At 36.4% G+C, this 18359-nt stretch overlaps 1 protein-coding gene across 1 annotated transcript in view; it reads left to right on the top strand.

Annotated features, from left to right (window-relative positions):
* The window catches only part of PTPRM (protein tyrosine phosphatase receptor type M), a 434879-nt gene that overhangs the window by 16714 nt on the left and 399806 nt on the right, over positions 1 to 18359 (top strand). The gene's annotated exons all lie outside the window — the stretch shown is intronic.

Raw genomic sequence — 18359 nt, 5'->3', positions numbered from 1 at the left:
TACAGTGGACTTAGTGTTTTGAAGTTGTTTTCGATCAGAATGATGTTAGAAATGTTGGGTATTGAATAAATGAAAATAGAATTTATGGGGAAGCTGATAGGCGTACAAATTGACTGGTTAGTAACTAATTACCAGTAAAGAGATTGTTTTTGCCTTCTTTCTTTTTTCCATAATTGGCTGAATATTAATAAATTAGGTTTATTTCTGGAAAACAGCAAATTTTAATGGTCTGGCAGAACTTAATAAGAAGAAAGCTAAAGAATTAGCATAATAAATAATTATTGCTTCCAGGGTTTTTATTGTTAAGATAATAAAATGTTAAGAAGCAAACCACTTGAGTAGAAAGTAATTGCGCTGACAAGCACCACACAGCTAGCATTCACAATAAAGTAAACCTTCTCTCAATGTCAACCTGATTTGCTATCCACATAAATGCTTCCTCACATTATGGAAATGTGCTTTTTCTATCAACAGAAGAGAATAAAACTCCTGGCATCTAATTAATCTTCCCTGACATTTGATTTCATACTCAGGTTAAAACATGAGGCAGGTGGGTCTGGTTTTGCCCCCCCCCTCTGTGCATGACCACAGGCGAATCTCTCCATTAATGTCAAGCTGCATCTATGTGTCTGTGCCTCTGCCACATGTCAGTCATTAATGCATTAGCATCGCTTGGATTTGGTTCACGTGCACCAGTTTTCTTGTCTGGAGGGCTTGGGAAATAGGGAACTGCAAGGCTTCAGCTCTACATCACAGGCATTTCACCTTGACCCCCCTCCCTGTAAAGGAAGAGGGATTCTGCTGTATAGGAGAAGGATTAGAAGTGGTAATTTGTAGCATTGGGAGTTTCTGAGTTGGTATAATCAAGGAGAAGGAAGCAAAACCGATTGGGCTTTGCCATTTTTATTGATTAAGAGTGTTCTCGTTAAAGACTCACAACTCTTAATAATGCCCAAATATATTACCTGCAGTTTTTTCGACTTGTTGATGGCGGGATTGTTTCTCTAAAGTGCACCAAAAAACTCAATGAAACTGGTTAGTTGCATTATGGGTATTTTTATTTCCTGAAGTTCCAGTTAATAGTTCCTGCCAGAGGCAGTGTGCAGCTCTTGAAAATGTGGTGGGTTTGACCTTGTATGCTAAAACCTGGGTAACTGTTACATTTTTACATACTTGGTAGTATAAACATTTAAAATGACAGTTAAGTATTCAGGTTTAACTAGGAAAATCTATTGTTAGAAATAAAAGTGTTACTATTAAGCCATTTCTTAATTAAAATAACATTAGGAAACTGAGAGATACCTTCATTTGCATAGTTTATGTATTATAGTATTTTCCTATATATTTCCTATTTGCATGCAAAACCCCATGGTACTGGGAAATAAATATTTGTTTATGAAGTCAGAAAGTATTAGGAAGAATCAGTTTTGTTTTTGCTGACTAAATGCAACAAGTAAAAACATCAGTGATGAAAAATGTCTACTTCTGTTTTTTTATATTATTTAAAAGTTAAATTTTAATCTTCTGTTTCTAGTGTCTGTCTCCTACATAGTAAGTGTGTGAATGTGGGTGAAATGGTTTCTGTCTATCTGCAGATCTGGATGCTGTTAGGAAGGATGGGTGTAGTGCAGCTCCCAGCCATGGCTGTATAGCAGCCCATTCTGTAAATTACTTGTTAAAGGTGCTGGAGAATCTTTCCAAAGGAAAAAATAAAATTAAAAGGCAGCGTACAAGATGAAACAAAAATGCATACATTACAGCTTTGATCTCTATGCCAAATTGGTTTATATGAATAGTGTGCTACCAGAAGTTAATAGGCAAAAATTGTAAATGAGCCATATTCTCATTATGATGAGCACTGCAATGAGTAGATAGCTACTTTATACATCACCTGCTTCTGAGCAGCGGCAGGTAGAATCTGGCGCTAGAGCAATTAGCATTTAGACCCAAAAGGAGAGAAATTTACTCATGATTGACATTTGGCAACAGTGGCTTTCAGTCTTTGTTGTGTTTTGACTGTCTTTTGTAATCTTGAAAGGCAGCCTCACCAGATGGAGGCAGAAGATGGAGCCAGAAGATGCCAGTCTCTGCCAAATGGGGCTTGACTATGAGGTTCTTGCTGTCAGGTTTTCCTGAATATTTATTGACAGACTCCCAAGAAACAGATCTAGAAACCAAGAGGAGGAGCAGTAACACAGCTCTGGTTCACACTTACTAGTTTTTTCCACCTTGAAGAATGAGTATTGCTGTTCTAGCAGCTTTTCAGAGACTGTGAAATGTAGATATGGAGTTGGAGAAATGCCGTCCCACTCAGAATCCTGTGTCGGTGGAAGCAGCAGGATTTTTAAAAGAGATCAGTGGTAATGCTTTGCATTTGTGTGCTGCAGTGTCTTTGCAATTGCTTTTGGGAGGGTTTAGAGTCACGGAACAATTAAAGTAGGAAGAGTCCTCTGAGGGTTTTCCAGCGCATCCTCTGCTCAGCCCTGAGAAAGTTAATTTCAAAGCCAGGTGGTGTTACTGAGGTTATCCCGTTCAGTTTTGAGTTCTTTAAGGATGGAAGGAGGTTCTGGAGCCCCTTTGCATGAACTTGTAAAATACACTCTCTAAAATTTTTTCAGTGAGTTAGAGTAGCAGTTTTGTACAAGAAGAAACACTCCAGTGCATATTAAAATATAAAAGGTAGAAGTTAAAGGATTTTTCTTTTAGGTTTCTGATTGCACTGTGTTTGAAATGTATCTGTTAGGAAGCTCTTTCTTAATACCTTTCCACAGTATTGACAAATACTTTTTAACGGTGTCAGTAATAAAAACTCCTATTGCTGTCTGTCCTAGTTTTGTTCAGTGAGAAGAGTATGGCTGTACCATTGACTGCTTCTGATTGTCTTTTTTTTTCAAATAATAAAATGATGACCTATATCAAGGAGGAGTCTTGCTCCAGAAAACATTTTAATTTGGTTCTCAGATTCATGTAGCTTAAAACCATAGACTTAAGTACGTTAATAGCAGTTGAAAAGTTCAGCAAAAAGAAAAGACAGGACGATACTAAACAAAAAAACAAATTGCAGAACCAATAAAATGAGTAAAATGTATTAAAAAAAATCCCAGTGGAGGAAAATCCCTAATTGAAGATAAGAATTGCTAAGTTGTAAGTGAGTTTTGTCCCAGATGACACTGGCAAGGAAAGAAAGGTCCCTCTCTAGCTGTGATACTGTGGGGAGTTAAAGCAGTGGAAGGAAGAATGAGTGATGCCTCTAGAGGAGTTTGTGGAAAGGATCAACAAGCACAAACATGCTTTCTTGATGCAGAAGAACTATAGTACATGATACCACATCTGAAGATTTTTCTATACTTGTTTTGTTTCCTCATTCATGTAACTATTTTTGGCAGCCATTTCAGTAGGGTTGCATTAATTCCAAGTGTTGTAGAAACCTGAACCTTTCTCTTTGTTTGGAGAAGAAATAAGAAAAGACTCAAGAGAAATGGGCCTGGCTAGACATGTTTAGATCCCAGGCATGCTGCTATTCACAGGGGTATGGGTTCATTTGAGACATATGTAATTTAAGTCTCCATTGCTATTCTCATTTCTTATTTATCCTTTTGGCAGTAAATTTTGTTCTTGCCAGAAGTGTGCTAAGTAATGACATGACACGTGATGGTCATTTCCAGGGGATTAAAGTTCATGTTTTCAGAGAATTGTAGAGTTTATAATCGTGGTAAAAGCATCTTGCTAGTAATCACTGAACAGTGGTAAGGTTATAGGCTATTCTGTGTTTAAATTAATTACCATGTCAGACTCCTAATTAGGAGTTGGTGTCTTATAGCTGAGGTTTCAGAAATTGCTAAAAGAAATGTGCAGTGTTTTGGGATTTTTAAAAAGTTCTTTAAAATATTGCAAAATGCAGATGACTAAGTAGTGTTCATTGCAAGTAGTCATATAGCAGCTTTTTTATTTGTCTCCATGACCATGCATATGGACACATAAATGCCAATTTTAAGAACTGTCAGTTGAAAGCAAGAGAAAATGAAGGAGTTAAAACACATCACCTCTTCACACTTGCACATCAAAAGAATTATGAATATTGGAGTTGTGTGCATGAAAGATACCAGTGAACATTTCCCCAGAGCTAACATTTGACTCAGGGCTGCAGAAAAATTGAAAAAACAAACCTCCTAAATTTAGAGTACTTTTTTTCCATTTGCAGTCTTATTATTTGACACTCTCAGGACTCAAAACACTACTTATATTTAGCCTTTTTTTTCTGCATTAGTATCCCATCCTTCTTGCTCTAGTAGTAATTGTAGTTGTTTGGGTGGAGTACTGTTTCCTGGAGGAAGGAGGGCATTTTAAACAGAAGCTGCTACAATTTGAAGCTTCAAGTTCTGCCTGATTTTACCGTGGCTTTTTTACAATGCAGACTGTTACTTGTAGGACTGAAATTTATCCCTGCACCAGTGGTGGACTGCATTTCCATTTTACTATTCCTTTGGTTCCTTGTCAGCAGCTGATGACCAGAATACCTGCACAGAAAAGTTGATGCAGTGGTTTGTGCATGTGATGATGGCCATGGGTTTTTGGTGCTTTGGAGGAGAGCTGTAGGCTGCTGATGAAAGCTGTCACCAACAGAGATTCACGAGTCTCCAAGCAGCATCAACAACAGTTCCACGTATTTTTGGCTGTAATTATATTGCTTAGAATATTTAAGTTTGTCTGATATAAAATGCTGTTGGTATATCAGAAGTATTTGAAGCATGGAGAAGAAAGAGGGGCAATATAAATAGAACTGGGAAAAGAAAGGGAAGGGAAAACACAAAGTAGATAACTGCAAAGCAGAAGAGAAAAAAAAAACGAATGTGTGGGGAATGTGGAACATAAAGAAGTATTTATCTCATTTTCTATGTATAGGAAAGGGCAAAATGAAATTAAATGACAGGCAGCAACAAACTCAAAAGTTTTCAGTTTATTCATGAAAACTAGTTAAAGTATGTTGCAACTGAACAGATTACATGCTGTCTGAAGAGTTGTTTTTTTTTTTGTGCACTTCATTACACGTGCATTTAGGTAGAGTTTGTGCATTTAGGTTAATTTTCCAAGTTCTTGTATGCATATTGACCATAAATTGGTACTGTCTTGTGTCTTTCTTTGCAGTGATAATTTGCACTTTAAAAAAAATCTTTAAAATTAGGAAACTTTTTCTTTTTTTAAATTTTCCACACTTTTCTCAGTCTGGGCAGCCCAGTGTGTTTTTAATTTAGCATGAAATGAAAATAGATTTGTTTACTCACTTAGTTGGTGTTATCTGACCTGTCAGTACTGGAAAAAACTGTATTGGGGCAAAGTTTGAGGTGAATGTGCTTTTCTTCTTTTCTTTTTGATATCCTTCAGAAGTTATAGTGTTTATGACTTAAAAACTAAAGCAAACAAACCCCACGTGGTGAGTTTAAAAAAATACAACCATGATGCTTTATCCTTTTCCCAAGCTGGCTGATTGCACAAAGCAAATAACTGCTCTTTCAAAATAGTCCAGTAGATCTGTGAATGGGATTATTTGGATTGCCATTGTCATGACAGAAGTTGTTAAATATATATATATATATATATATATATATATATATATGAATTTTATACTGTTGAACTTAAGCTAATATATTCTTATACCTATTTTAATGAATTCCAACATGTATGTACAAGACTAAAACTGAGTTTTGTGCAGCTGTGAAAGGTCTGTATATATATGTGTGTACATACATATATATATGTTTGAGTTCTTCAGGCAGATGTGGGAAAATGCTTCAGTCTTGCAAACTGTCGCTTCATTGGTGAAAAATATTTGTATGGTGTATATAAGTTTAGTGATTGAAACATGATTTTGGATCTTGTCCAGATGATTGTACAATATAATACACTTATTTGGTGTTTCTTGGGTCTTTTTTGTGTTGGCCAAATGTGTGATTGGACAGGTGCTCTGCTGTTGCACAGGTGTTGCATATAGTCTCTTATGAGTACATTGATATGGAATTAGTTATTTAAAATTCTGTCTTTTACAGAAAATGTCCTATATATTATGACTAAATTATCTTTTGGCTTTAAATATTTATTAAGTACCTAGTGGAATTCCAGTGGTTAATTGGTTTTGCTGCAGATGTGCAACATAATGTAGTTTAAGGCTAGGTGGAACTATTAGGTTGTGATCTCCTCTGATCTATGGGGAACAGATCATGAATTATTGGTGAGTGAAGAACAAGTAATGCTGCACCTGTAAGCATCAGGAGAGGAGTGCTCAGGAGTTACAGTGTGTGAAATCAGATGACACTAACTCCCTTTTGAATAGAAACTGGCAGTGTGGCTAACTATTTGAAAAACACAGTATTATCCTGCTTTTAGGATTTGTGTATGAGTGAATTTACGTGATTTAGGTTAAGGTGTGAATGTACATTGTACTGGCCGTTCCGTACTAGCTGTGCAGAGGGGGTTCTTGAAAGGCTGTGTGTGTGAAATAGCAGTGAGAGCCACCAGTGCTGGCAAAGCAGAGCAGGCAGCCCAGCTGGGAGGTATTCCAAGTGCACTAGGAAAAGTATCTACGTGGTCTTTGTGGTGCCTTATGCTGTAAATTCCTTCTCCTGGGGTTTTTTTTCTGTGTGTGCGTATCATGTCTTATTTTAAATGGAATTCAAGTTCTGACTTCATTATGCTGTGTGTTTATTACACTCCATTTCACTTTTATTGTCTACTGCAGGAGATTCAAGAAAATCTTCTGAGTTGGTCAAAAGATGATGATTATTTTAAAAGATTTCCCCTTCCTCCTCAGAGTCTGTTACTGGGTGGCTTGCTGTAGCTGTTCCTAAAGCTGGCATCTTACAAACTTGAAGAAACAACAATAAAAACCCAAGAGACAGTGTAGAAGACATACACACAGAGACAAGAATTTGTTGCTGTTGGTGCAAAATACATTGCAACATCTGTTCAAAGTTAGATGAGCATGCATAAATGTGACAGCTATTGTGACTGTTTAATTTTTTTCTACTTTTTAAATGTTTAACCTTTAGTGATTCTTTCCCCCTCTTCATGGTATTACACCGTCCAGTTCTCATCTCCTGAATTCAGGCACTGCTGCTTAGGGCTGTAATAGGTACTCTTGCGCTGGTGTATTTTCACTTCACACCAAAGCATTTCGGGAGAATGAATTAGTGAGTAAAGCAGAAGCAAGGCAGTGTTCTTTATTTACTTTTTCAGAAGATCTAAAAGCAATCATACTAACCATACCACATTATCTACCTGCCTTTGAAGCTTGTGACTCAGTTGTTGATAGAGCCCGGACTTTTTGCCTCTGTGCTGTTTGTAGCATAATACAGTAGAGTCACAGAATGTGCTGAGTTGGAAGGGGCCCACAAACATCATCAGGTCCAGTTAATATTGTTATGAGTGTGTGTGTATTTTTATAGATAATAGTTGTAATAGAGGCAATAACACTCACCCCCCCCACACCTTTTTATTTTGAGTTCTCAGACTCCTTGAAAACTTATGTTAATTAGGTCTCCCATAATTTCCTTTCATGCAGTTGAGGCTTCATGGACATAGTGCATGTTGTGTGCATCACCGCTGGTAAAGAAAGCTTCTATAATTGGAATATTTCTCTATTTTTTTCTTTTAAAGTTATGCTGGATGCAGTAGGAAAACCAGATGGTCTCTCAGGGTGATGTGGATGAAACAGAATCCCTTTAGGGATTACTGTCAATGCTGGTTTCTAATGTAACAGCTTTTAATTATATTGGTTTTGCTAATATTTACAATTGAACTGCTGCTTCCTGAGCATTTCTTAAATGTTGACAGTAATCTAAAAAGAGAAGGATGATGTCTTGGTGCTTTTCCAATTTTCAGATGTTTTGGTCGTACTGTTATAGTTTAGTCAGAATTCTATATGCATGAGCAAAATGTTTATGATGTATGTGTAAAGCCTTGAAATAAGTAAAACTTAATTGCTGTTTGCCAGTGTGTTTATTATGAGCTCTAAATTAATTCTAATAATAAGATTATCAAGACTAAGTTGTAAGTATTTCCACTTTTAAATAAATATATTAATAGATGTTCTTATTTATAGCCAGAGATATTTTTTTTATATTGTTGCAAGGGTACATATAAAAAATACACACTAGGTAAAAAAGTATAAATATGTCGCATGATTTAAGGTTAAAAAATATTTAATATGCGTGCCAAGCTGAAAAGAGATGTGCTTATTCTCTCCACACTCATCATCTCTAGCTATCTTTCAGCAGATCCCAGAGCACATTATGAAGGAAGATAAGTTTCCTCATTTTATGGAGGAAATGTGGATCATTTGCCTTATTGATTTATGCAGCACCTTTTTTTTTTTCTTTAGTATGTCATAACAACTATGAATGCCTCAAAAGCTCTTGAAGGCTGTCAGTCATGGTGAAACACTATTTTATTGTCTTCTGCAAGCATTATAGCAAAATGCCTCTCTGTGTGATTGGATATAGCCCTTCTATAGAATTTTTTGTTCTCCTTAACCAATGCAGGGATTAAATGGACTAAAGAAAAGGGAAGTTCAGGTATTTGAGCTGGATAAATCCCCATGGATGTAAAACTTGGTTTCTAATGTAATATTTTACATAAATGAATTTAAGGCAGCATAAACGTGAATATGCACATACTTCTATCTCTTGCAAAAATTAAATGCAGCCATTTACAGTAGTTTTATCTATTACACTTGTGTCCATTCATCAAGCATACTCTGTTTAGGGGAGGCTTATGCAATGTAAACTTCCTGAAAGCAAATTTTATTTGAATTTTGTAGAAGTTTTAAAAACCCACTCAGATACTATGTTGTGTCAATTAGAATGCTTATCTGGTATGTGTAGATAGGACTGATCTGAAGAGATAGTAGAAAAAATTAGTTTCATTTTTTGTTCTAATTAAACAAGACTGATATCAGTTACGAAGCTTCTTGTGCAAATAGTCTTCTTAAGTATATTTTTATCAGTCTCATTTAAACTATCGTGTTTCAATATCACTGTCTTGTAATGTAAATCACTGTGACATACTAATTTGCCACTAATTTTTTTTATTAACAGAATGACAGGAAATTATCTAATAAAGTCACTTAAGCCGATATTAATTTGCTATGGCTTTGGTATCTGTGTTGGATTATGGAATGTTGTGCTCTTGTGATGATGCACAATTTCTAGCCACTTCTTTGGAAATAAGTTCTTGAAAACTTTTTGAAACTTCTCCCAGCTGGTCTTAATTGTAATTGGGTAATATGTGGAGACTTCTGTGCTAGATCTGTAGAGTGTTTTTACAAAGTTTTATTCCTGATCTGCCTCACACTAAAATCTCTTTTTTTTTTTTATTTATTTTTTTACTTTCTGGAAATTTCAGCCAGGAAAAAGCAGTAACGAACCTCTACTTTCTCTGTTAATTTATTTTTCCGTGGGAAAGTCTTGTAAATTCGTGGTCTTAGGAGTACTTCCATTGAGTCAAAGACAGGCAGAGATAGGAGTTTCCTGAAACTACCCAAAGTTGGGAATACCTGCAATGCAGTTAACCTAGATCAAGCATGATGGTGTGCAGTGAAACTGGTTATGAAACAGTTCTGACGCAACTGGTTTGGGGTTTGTTTTTCTTCCCTGAACACTGGGCACATAGCCTGTGAGTTCTTGCTGCCCTTTCTAAAGACAACTCTCATAAATGTTCTAAAAATCTAGAAAATATGTGGCCTCTTTACCGTATGTACTTTTACTTTATTTCACGTGAAGTTTTCATAACAAATGAAGATTTCTATTTTTTTTTTTTTTAAATCTGTGGCAGCCTTAATGGAGAAGCAGCTTAATTATTGATGAATTACGTGGGTGTTGCACTGGCTGGATTTCACCCATGTAAATCTGCTGCTGCCTTAGCAATAGCTGCTGTGTATCATTTGGTGCTAAGGCTGTTTGTGGACTGTACAATTTTTATAATTATAGAAAGAAACATACAGAGGTTGGATGTAGATGAATTGTGTCTTGTTGAATTTTTTTAGGAGGGGTACATGTTGTGGATATATGTACTTCTAGTTCCCAAGTTTCTTGTCCCCCAGTGCTGTCTGTAGGGTGAAGGAGCAGTTGATGATTGTTTTAGGGATACTGTACCCCAACACAGAAGACAGGAGCATGGCAGCAGATAAAAGGTGAGAAGGCTGTTACCATCAATTGTGAGAAGCAGGACAGTACTTCAGAATCAAAGGGGCATCACGGCCAGTCCTGTGCAAGCAGAGCAGTAGATGCATTTGGCCCAGGAGAAGCTTGCGAGCTGATAAGGGGCAAGGTCGACAATGCAGAGAGCAAGTCATTGATCAGAGCAGCACTGCTAGAACAATTTCTAAAAAGAGTGCATCTAGATCAGATTCTGATTAGCTTTATCTCCTGTTTATGATGTAGCAGACACCTTTGTCAGGCAGCAACCATAAAATTTCAAGTATGTCAAGAAGGATGATATTAAGTGACTGATTCTTTATATTTGTTTACAAAGACACATTTACTTTCTCACTCTGTACTTGGTTACTGTGTGTGAAATCTTCTGTTATACTGTGCAGTGTTTTTAAATACTTAGGATACAGTGTGGAACAAATGTACGAGACTTGGAGAAGCCACCTAAGGAAGGTCATTGAAGATGAGTCACTCTCCAGCACTACCTTTCTTTAACACCTCCATTTGAATGAAGGGGTTTGCTGTTAACATTTGTTATACTTACTGTGCAGTTACTTTATCACTTTTTTTCCAAAATAATAGAATTTTGCTAACAAGCAAGCTCCTTAGCAGAGAAGCATTTCTGGGGAAGAGTAACAAGAAACCTGAAATATACTGAATGTATTGAAGAAGTCTCAAAATATTTACTTAAGTGTCAATTCACCTAAGTCCTCACTTGAGCTTCTTTAGGGGGGTAAAGATGGCATATTATTAGCTATATTTTTTTTTCCTTCAAAAGATAGTAATTTAGTGCACTATTGTACTAAAATTGTATAGGGAAGCATGGGTTAGAACAGAGCCATGAGCTAGAAAGGAAAAAGAGTGATGTTTTTAATGCCAAATTGTTTTTAAATGTTTCTGAAGAGTTGATGCAAAAGAAAAGCAGCAACTATTAAGGTACCTTTTAATCTGCTGCTCCAGCCATAATGCGTTCAGCAGCGCTTTAGGACTGTGTTAAGCACAACCAAGACATCTGTAGAGACTTGACATGGCAGAAAAGCATACAAGTAATATAAAGGCTGCACTGTGCCCATTTCCTTAAGCAGTTCAGAGCAGAAAAGGGAATTTATTATTTAAATGTTTATGAAAAGAAGTTTTAATGTGTGAATGTGCAGAAAAAAAGAAGGCCTAATTGAATGGTGCGGAAAGCTGCAGCTTTCAAAGCTAGTGGTGGCTTTTCGTTGCTGCTTTAAATTAGGCTAGGAACAAGGCTTTCTTTTCCATTAAATAGCATAATTAGACTTAGAGTAACTGTTTGAGTGTCTCCAAGTCTCCTGTTTGTTTTCATAACCTCCTTGTTTACTTGTAGGAAGTATTATTAAAGTTAATAAGGGGCTTTGCTCACTAAGATGTGTGTGGGAAAGCCACTAGAAAGTGAGGTATGGGAAGTGATGCATGGTATGAGAAATAATTTGGGATTCCGTTTTTGACTTTTAGTGTAAGCATTGAAGTTTAAGTTTCTGATTTTTGGGTTTAGTTTTTTCCAGTGATTGGTTATCCCGTGTTAATTAGATGTATGATTCACCCTTGGTTTGTCATTAAACTCCTCTGACAGGGTATAACTAACTGTATAGATTATTTTGGATGTATCTGTTGTACTGTACATAAATGATACATCTGCTGTACTGTATAGGAAATCTGAGTCCATGAAATTTAATAAGAGACCTGGATTTAGCTTTTGGTCTCTAATGTTTGGTGAATTTTCCACAGCCTTCCTTTTAAATTGTGATTTTCTTTTGTGTGTTTTAATATACTCCTCAATCTAATATTAGTCCTCGTTTTGTCTCTGAACAAGAAAGCAGTCAAAATAAACTCCTGTGAAAGGCTGTCTGCTTTTTGGGGATAATTTTTTACCCCCAATTTAAAAAGAAATAATAATTGGCTTAATATACTTTCTCCTCACAGAATGTGTGTGTTTATTTTCATTCAGTCATTATTCTCTATATGTAATGGTTCATCTTTCTTAATAAAGAAGAAGGATTAGACAGTGACTGCGTGGGTGAAAGCACTGTACATCAGTAAGTAACAGTGTTGGTTTCTGAAAAATGTTGAATTACTTTGATTCCTGAATTAAACCTGACCAAAGGTTTGAAATTTTCATTCTAATGCATTCCAGAGTGTATCTAAGAAGCACTTCTTCGATAGTCTAGTGTTTGATTAAAATGCATATTAATAACCCAAAAGAAAGCTTATGTAAAATCTGTGTATGCTCTAAAACTAGAATAGTTGTACTCTGTAACAGATCAATTTTGTTTCTTTTAATTGAAGAGAAAAGCAGTGATTGGCAGACTGAAAGGACTAACAACTATTCTGGTTTACCTGAAAATCCTAACTTGAGAAAAAATTCTCAAACTCTTTGCATTATTAAAGTTACCTCTGCAAAATCTCTAGTGTGTGTTATAGAAAATAGAGTTGTTTGCTAACCAACTCTACAGCTCTTATTAAGCTTTTTCCTTTCTGTAATGGCAATAGCTCTGAAATACAGAAGAGATTGCATTAAATCCTTGGCTGGCAATTTTGTGTGGGATTGAGTATTGAAATGCAGCAAAGCAAATAATGAAGGCATATGTTTACCTATAATTCTTTTTACCTTGGGAGAAGGATTAAATAGGAACAGTTTGGTTGTTGTCAAATTCTTAACAGTTGCTTTCAAGCATGAAACAGTCCCCCGGCTCTCTCGGAGGATTTACTTAGCAGTTTGAATAGAGAGGTCTTTACTGCTAATGGAACTGAGATGGCAGGCTTAAGCAATGGGGTGCTTTATAGCCTCTTCAGCCACTTGAGAAGATGTAACATCAAATAGCTGAAATCGTCTTGGGCTCCTTGGTGTTTGGGAAGTTGCACAGAGATTGATGAATAAATAATTCAGAGTTGTATGAACGTCTTGATGGCAGAGCGTTGCAAGTATCTAAAAGCTTGATTCACAGAAGGTTTAGTACCACGAGACATTCTGTAGTTTTTGTGTGAGCTTTGCCCCTGGGAGCATTTACAGAAGTTTCAAAAAAAACCCCAAACAACTAAAACCAAAAACCAACCATCCAAAAAAAAAAAAAAACGCAAGAAAAACCCAAACAAACTACAACAACAAAAAAACCACACACACAAAGAAAAGAAATTAAATCTAGTGGGACTGTTTGAGGTTTGTAGTGAAGTGTTTAAGATTCTAAAATATTCTTCATAAAAAGGGATATGTTGTATTTGGGAGGATGGCTTGCAATTATCAGAACTATTTGAGATGTAGTTGAGATGTTTGCTGTTAAATTCCTTTGCTGTATGATGATATTTTGATAAAAAACCCAATCTGTGATTCTGAATACACCCCCATCCTACCTATAAATCAGATTTTCAGTTTTGCTTCGACCTCAGGGTGGAGGTTTTTATTTTTTTTTTTTTGGTTTGTTTGGTTTGTTTTTTGTTTTGTTTTTGTTTCAAGTTACTGTATGGAGTAGATCCTTGCTTGAAAGGAGATGGCAGCAGAAAGGCTGGGAAGAACAGGATTTACATGGGAAGAGTATTAGATTTACATATCCTAGGATTTCCTTTCCACCAAGTGAAACAACATTATTTAGGATTCCAATTTTAAAAAAGTACAGTAGCTTTCCCTCCAATACTCCCTTTAAATTTCTTATTAAACCTGCTAATGAGATACCTAGTATTTAGAAGCTTTACTACAGGGGTCAAAATGTAATGCGAGAAACTCTTCTGGTTGAATTGGCACAAATTTGGAATAATTTTCTGTGCTTTAAAAAGATTCTTGTCTATTCAGTTAATCTAATTTCTTCTCATGCTAATTGCTGTGTTGGTATGGAACTCTTAAATTTCAGCTTCTCTTAATTTTTCCTCTGAAAGCTATCAGGTTGGTGCTATGACTCATCTGCAAGAAGGTCCAATAACAATTCAATTAATTTATAGATTTTTAGATTTTAATTTTCTCTGTTGCCTATGCAGGCTTTCCCATTATATTTCATGCTGTTTTTTGGACCTGCATGTGGAAAGGTATTGATACAGGGGATCTGTCTGATGGCTAAAGGTTACAAATCCTGGGGTAGCAGTTTTAGTGGTAAATTACTGTCACTTACATAATGTAAATAAATAGGTATTTCTAATTTGACTTTACACTTTGAGGTTCTACTCTGTTGTGTTTCATTATGCTTTTTTTTTTTTTTTGCTAGATGAAGAAATTACCTATTGTCAGAAGTCTTATTGTTGTTTAAATTATTTAGAAAATGAGTCAATTACCACAGAAACCAAAGCAGAAATAAATAGTTATTTGGACTTCATAGGTCTTGTATAAAATGGCAGATTTTCCAGAGCTTCATTAATGCTTGTGTTCCCTCTAACGATTCTTTGGTTTATTCTGCCAAAATTGTCTGTTGTGCACTTAAGTCTGCTAAGTTATCTAGAAAAAGCAAAAAGTGTTACTTTATTTTATTGTTGAGAGTTTTGATTGAAATATCAAAAATAGAAGGTTTTTGACCTTTATGTTTTTAATCCTTTAGGTTATCATTTCCTTGCCCCTCATCCCTTAAAAGTTAGCATCCCAAGACTTCAGAAGCTAAAGTTCATGTCTGACAGAAAGGCTCAACTATTATGACTACAGGTGTTAACATCATGAAAGCCTGAATTTGTACCTGTATTTTCCACTGGTCCCCTCAAATAATTGATAAATGCTCTCTCAGCTAATATACTCCAGTAGACCCAGAACCCCTCTGATCAGATTCCCTTGCAGTAAAAGGAACAGCCGCTCTCATCTGGTCTTCCCTTGCTGTTTTCTGCAAAAATTTGTCTGTGGGATTTAATAATAAATGGAAATTATCATGAAGTCTTCTGCCGGGATAAGAAGATACTGCTGTGCTGAGCAGTACCTGCTTCCAAGCAGGCTAAAACCAAAGCAGAATGTAGCAGTTGAAAACATTTTGCTTATTTCTAAGAATGAGCTGTATTAACAAGGGGCACCCCAAAGAAAAGTGTAAATCTTCCTCAAAAGGCTTTCAGGTATTGTCTGAAGTGTCCATCTGGATATGTGCACTCTGCTGTAAGTGCTCTGTCCAAATGGTAGGTGAATTCACAGTTCCCGTGGGAGAATGGGAAAATTATGTCCATCTCCAACTGCCTTTGAGAGCTACATGGTGTCTTTTAGTCACTCACCTGATTCTTTTTTTCCCAGGGCTTCCCTTTGGTAGACGATCCATTTAGTGACCTCTTGCTGTGGAAGTAAGGGCACTTTTGTTCAAGTCAGCAGACCTCGACCTGAGATATTGTTACATTTACTTGCCTTTTAAAAATGAGCATCTCTTCAGGGACTTCGTTAGCTAAACTCTGAAATGTTCTTGGGAACCTAAAGACTGGTCACCTCCTGTTATCCAAGAAATAGTGTACTTACAATTCTGCTCATATGTTCAGGGCATAGCCAGCTTTTACAAGCTTCTCTTCCCATTTAAAGAAAGCCAGTGCTATTTTCCAGGTCAAGCACTCTTTCCTCAGCCGTGAAGTGAGGCACAAGACTTCTGAAATCAGGAATATGAAATGGGACAGGTTTGTTCTCCTTGCATCTTTTGGGAACTCATGCAGTAAGGCATTTTTAGCTATTTGCTCGTATCGCTGCAGAGTGTTTGGGATGAATTCCTTGTGGATTAGAGGTTGGGTGAATTGTAAAGTCAACCAGAAAGTAGAATAGTTGCTCAGGTGGCTGACTGTGACCTGTGAGCTCATAGGCAAGATACAATTCTAGCAATTCAGTTGCATAGACTTGCAGAGGGATGAACAATCAAGTATTATTGGCTGATGAAATCACTGGATTAACATTGAGAAGATGTTGGCAAAAAGATAATGTTTTAGCTGCCGTGAGAGCGCATGCATGGTAGGGGATTTATTTTCTTAAAGAAATGCAAACTTCTGAAATCGAAATCTTACAAGAACAGCACTCTGTCTGCATATTAGATTGGGCAGTTTAGTGCTCTGATAATTTCAAACCCCTGATGTTCAGTATCTCCCTCTGCAGTGCAGTTGTAAAAGAAGAAAGGGGAAATCTGAAATGCTGTGGTGAAATTACAGCTGTTTGAACAGGTGTCATTGGGATGTGGGTGGGTCTCACACAAACACAAATCATATCAAATGACAGTGCTGAAAGGAACTTGGTTAATTCAAATATAATAGCTATTTTGACAAATTAGATTGGTATATTATACAGTGTTAAATAATTTACAAAAGAGTATTAATTAAAACAAATTAGTTGTTCTTTATTCTGGAAATGTAAAATGTTAGCAAATGCAGGTTAGTCTGCATGGTCTTGCAAACGTTTGGCTCCATGCGAGTCTCTGTTTCTCTGAAATACAATAATAGAATTCCCATATCTACCAGTATTAGCCAGTTTGTGTGAAAACTTTGTTGAGGTGGTTTTAAGGCAGACTGAGTCAGTGTGGTGGAGCTTTTTTCATTAAAAAAACCCAATGCACTTAATGTATGTCTCCCACAGAAGTCTTCCAGGCCTTCTGCATTATGATTGTGTAACAGGAAATTTTGAGCTCAGGGTCAACTCACGCTAAGAGGGAACCCAGCTTGATGAATTCATAGCTCTCCTTCCGTTGCTGTTGGCAATTTATAGTCTTATTAGTGCTAGATTTAAGGAATAATTGTTCACCTTTGAGAGAGCCCAGCCTTCCTTATGTTGCTCTTTTGTTTCTGCTGATATTTTACTTGCATTTATCAGTTACTTTGTTTAAAGATTGTAAGACGAACATTTCAAGGATGTCATTAATTTGTGATTTCTATATGTTGGTGTAAGATGGCTTTCTGGTTATCTGTGCTCAGCATTTTAATATTACATGAATAAATTTTTATCTTAAAATTAGGATCATACTCCCACATAACAACCCCCAAGTAATATTATAAAATAAAAGGTCCACTGTGGTACTGCTGAATTCATGTAATGGATAATAACAGTGCTTAGAAACTTGGAAGTGGGTCCTGCTTTCTCATACCCATAATATAATAGCCATTACTCCTTTGCTACAAAACCAGTGGATTTCTGTACCTCTTTGCCCTTGAAACTGCTGGTGATGTGATAAAGATATATAACTCTGAGTATATAACTCTGTTTTGGCAAAGCAGAAATTTGTGTATGTATCATGGCATGTACTTAGTGCCGAGTTTTTGTACAGCACGGTGGCTTATGCAATGTTGGAAGCTGCTAGATAAGAGTTCATAAAAAATTCCAGAGGTTACTAATTATAGTCCTGGGATCTAAATATTTTTAACCTCAAGGGTTGCCCCTTCTTACAACTTTTAGTTTTTCTGCATTCTGTTGCGTAGTAGTATCCACACGTCTCGTTTCATTTCTGTATCCTGATTAGGGTGTAGTCTTTATCCTTTGTCATGGAGATCTTGGGGAATTTTTTTTTGTTCAGAAAATCAGCATAGTTTGCTGTTAGGAGGAGTTGATTTTACTAGGCAAGAACTTTCCCTGTGTTCCAGGCCTAAGAATAATTTGATACAGAAAAGTGTTGTTGAACAAAAAAAGAAAGGGTGAAAGATTATTAATTGCCTGTTAAAAGGCCAGTTTCCTTCTTTTGTTTCTCTTTCCTTTTAAAGGAAGCTAATCTGGCTTGGGGGTTACGGAAATTTTTAGGTGATGTGTAGATGATAGCACCAGAAGGGGATAGGGTCAGGAGTTTGTGGATTGGTTGGTCTGTCTTCATAATCTAGGCTGTAGCAACTTCCATGGTTAAGTCCTCCTTGAACCCCCAGAATTTAATGTTCAGGCAGTGCACATTTTTCTTTTGCCCCACGGTTCTGTGAAGAGCCCACAATTGTTTAATTTTCTGGGTTACTTGTTTGGGTTGCTGTGTTTGTTTTTAAACATTGTTATTGTTGGTATTTTCTGTCCTTCCTTCCTGGCATAGAGGTCTTTGTTCTCTGTATTAATTCTTTCCTTTTAAGTGCAAGTTTTTCTACATGTTTGTCTGTACTAGTGTCTGGCTTCGTGAATGTTGCTGAGGTTGCTCTTTCTTACTTAATGTCTCTTCCTCAGTCCTTCAATTATCTTCAAACCCAGTTTGGGGATGGTGCAGCTTTCTGAAAGGTTGTTAACAGTGTTCTATTGAACATTTTTGTTAAGTC

The sequence above is a fragment of the Cinclus cinclus genome, chromosome 1 (genome assembly GCF_963662255.1).
Source record: "Cinclus cinclus chromosome 1, bCinCin1.1, whole genome shotgun sequence".
NCBI lineage: Eukaryota > Metazoa > Chordata > Aves > Passeriformes > Cinclidae > Cinclus > Cinclus cinclus.
Note: the sequence above shows the minus strand (reverse complement) of the source record. Positions and strands in the feature narration are given on the sequence as shown.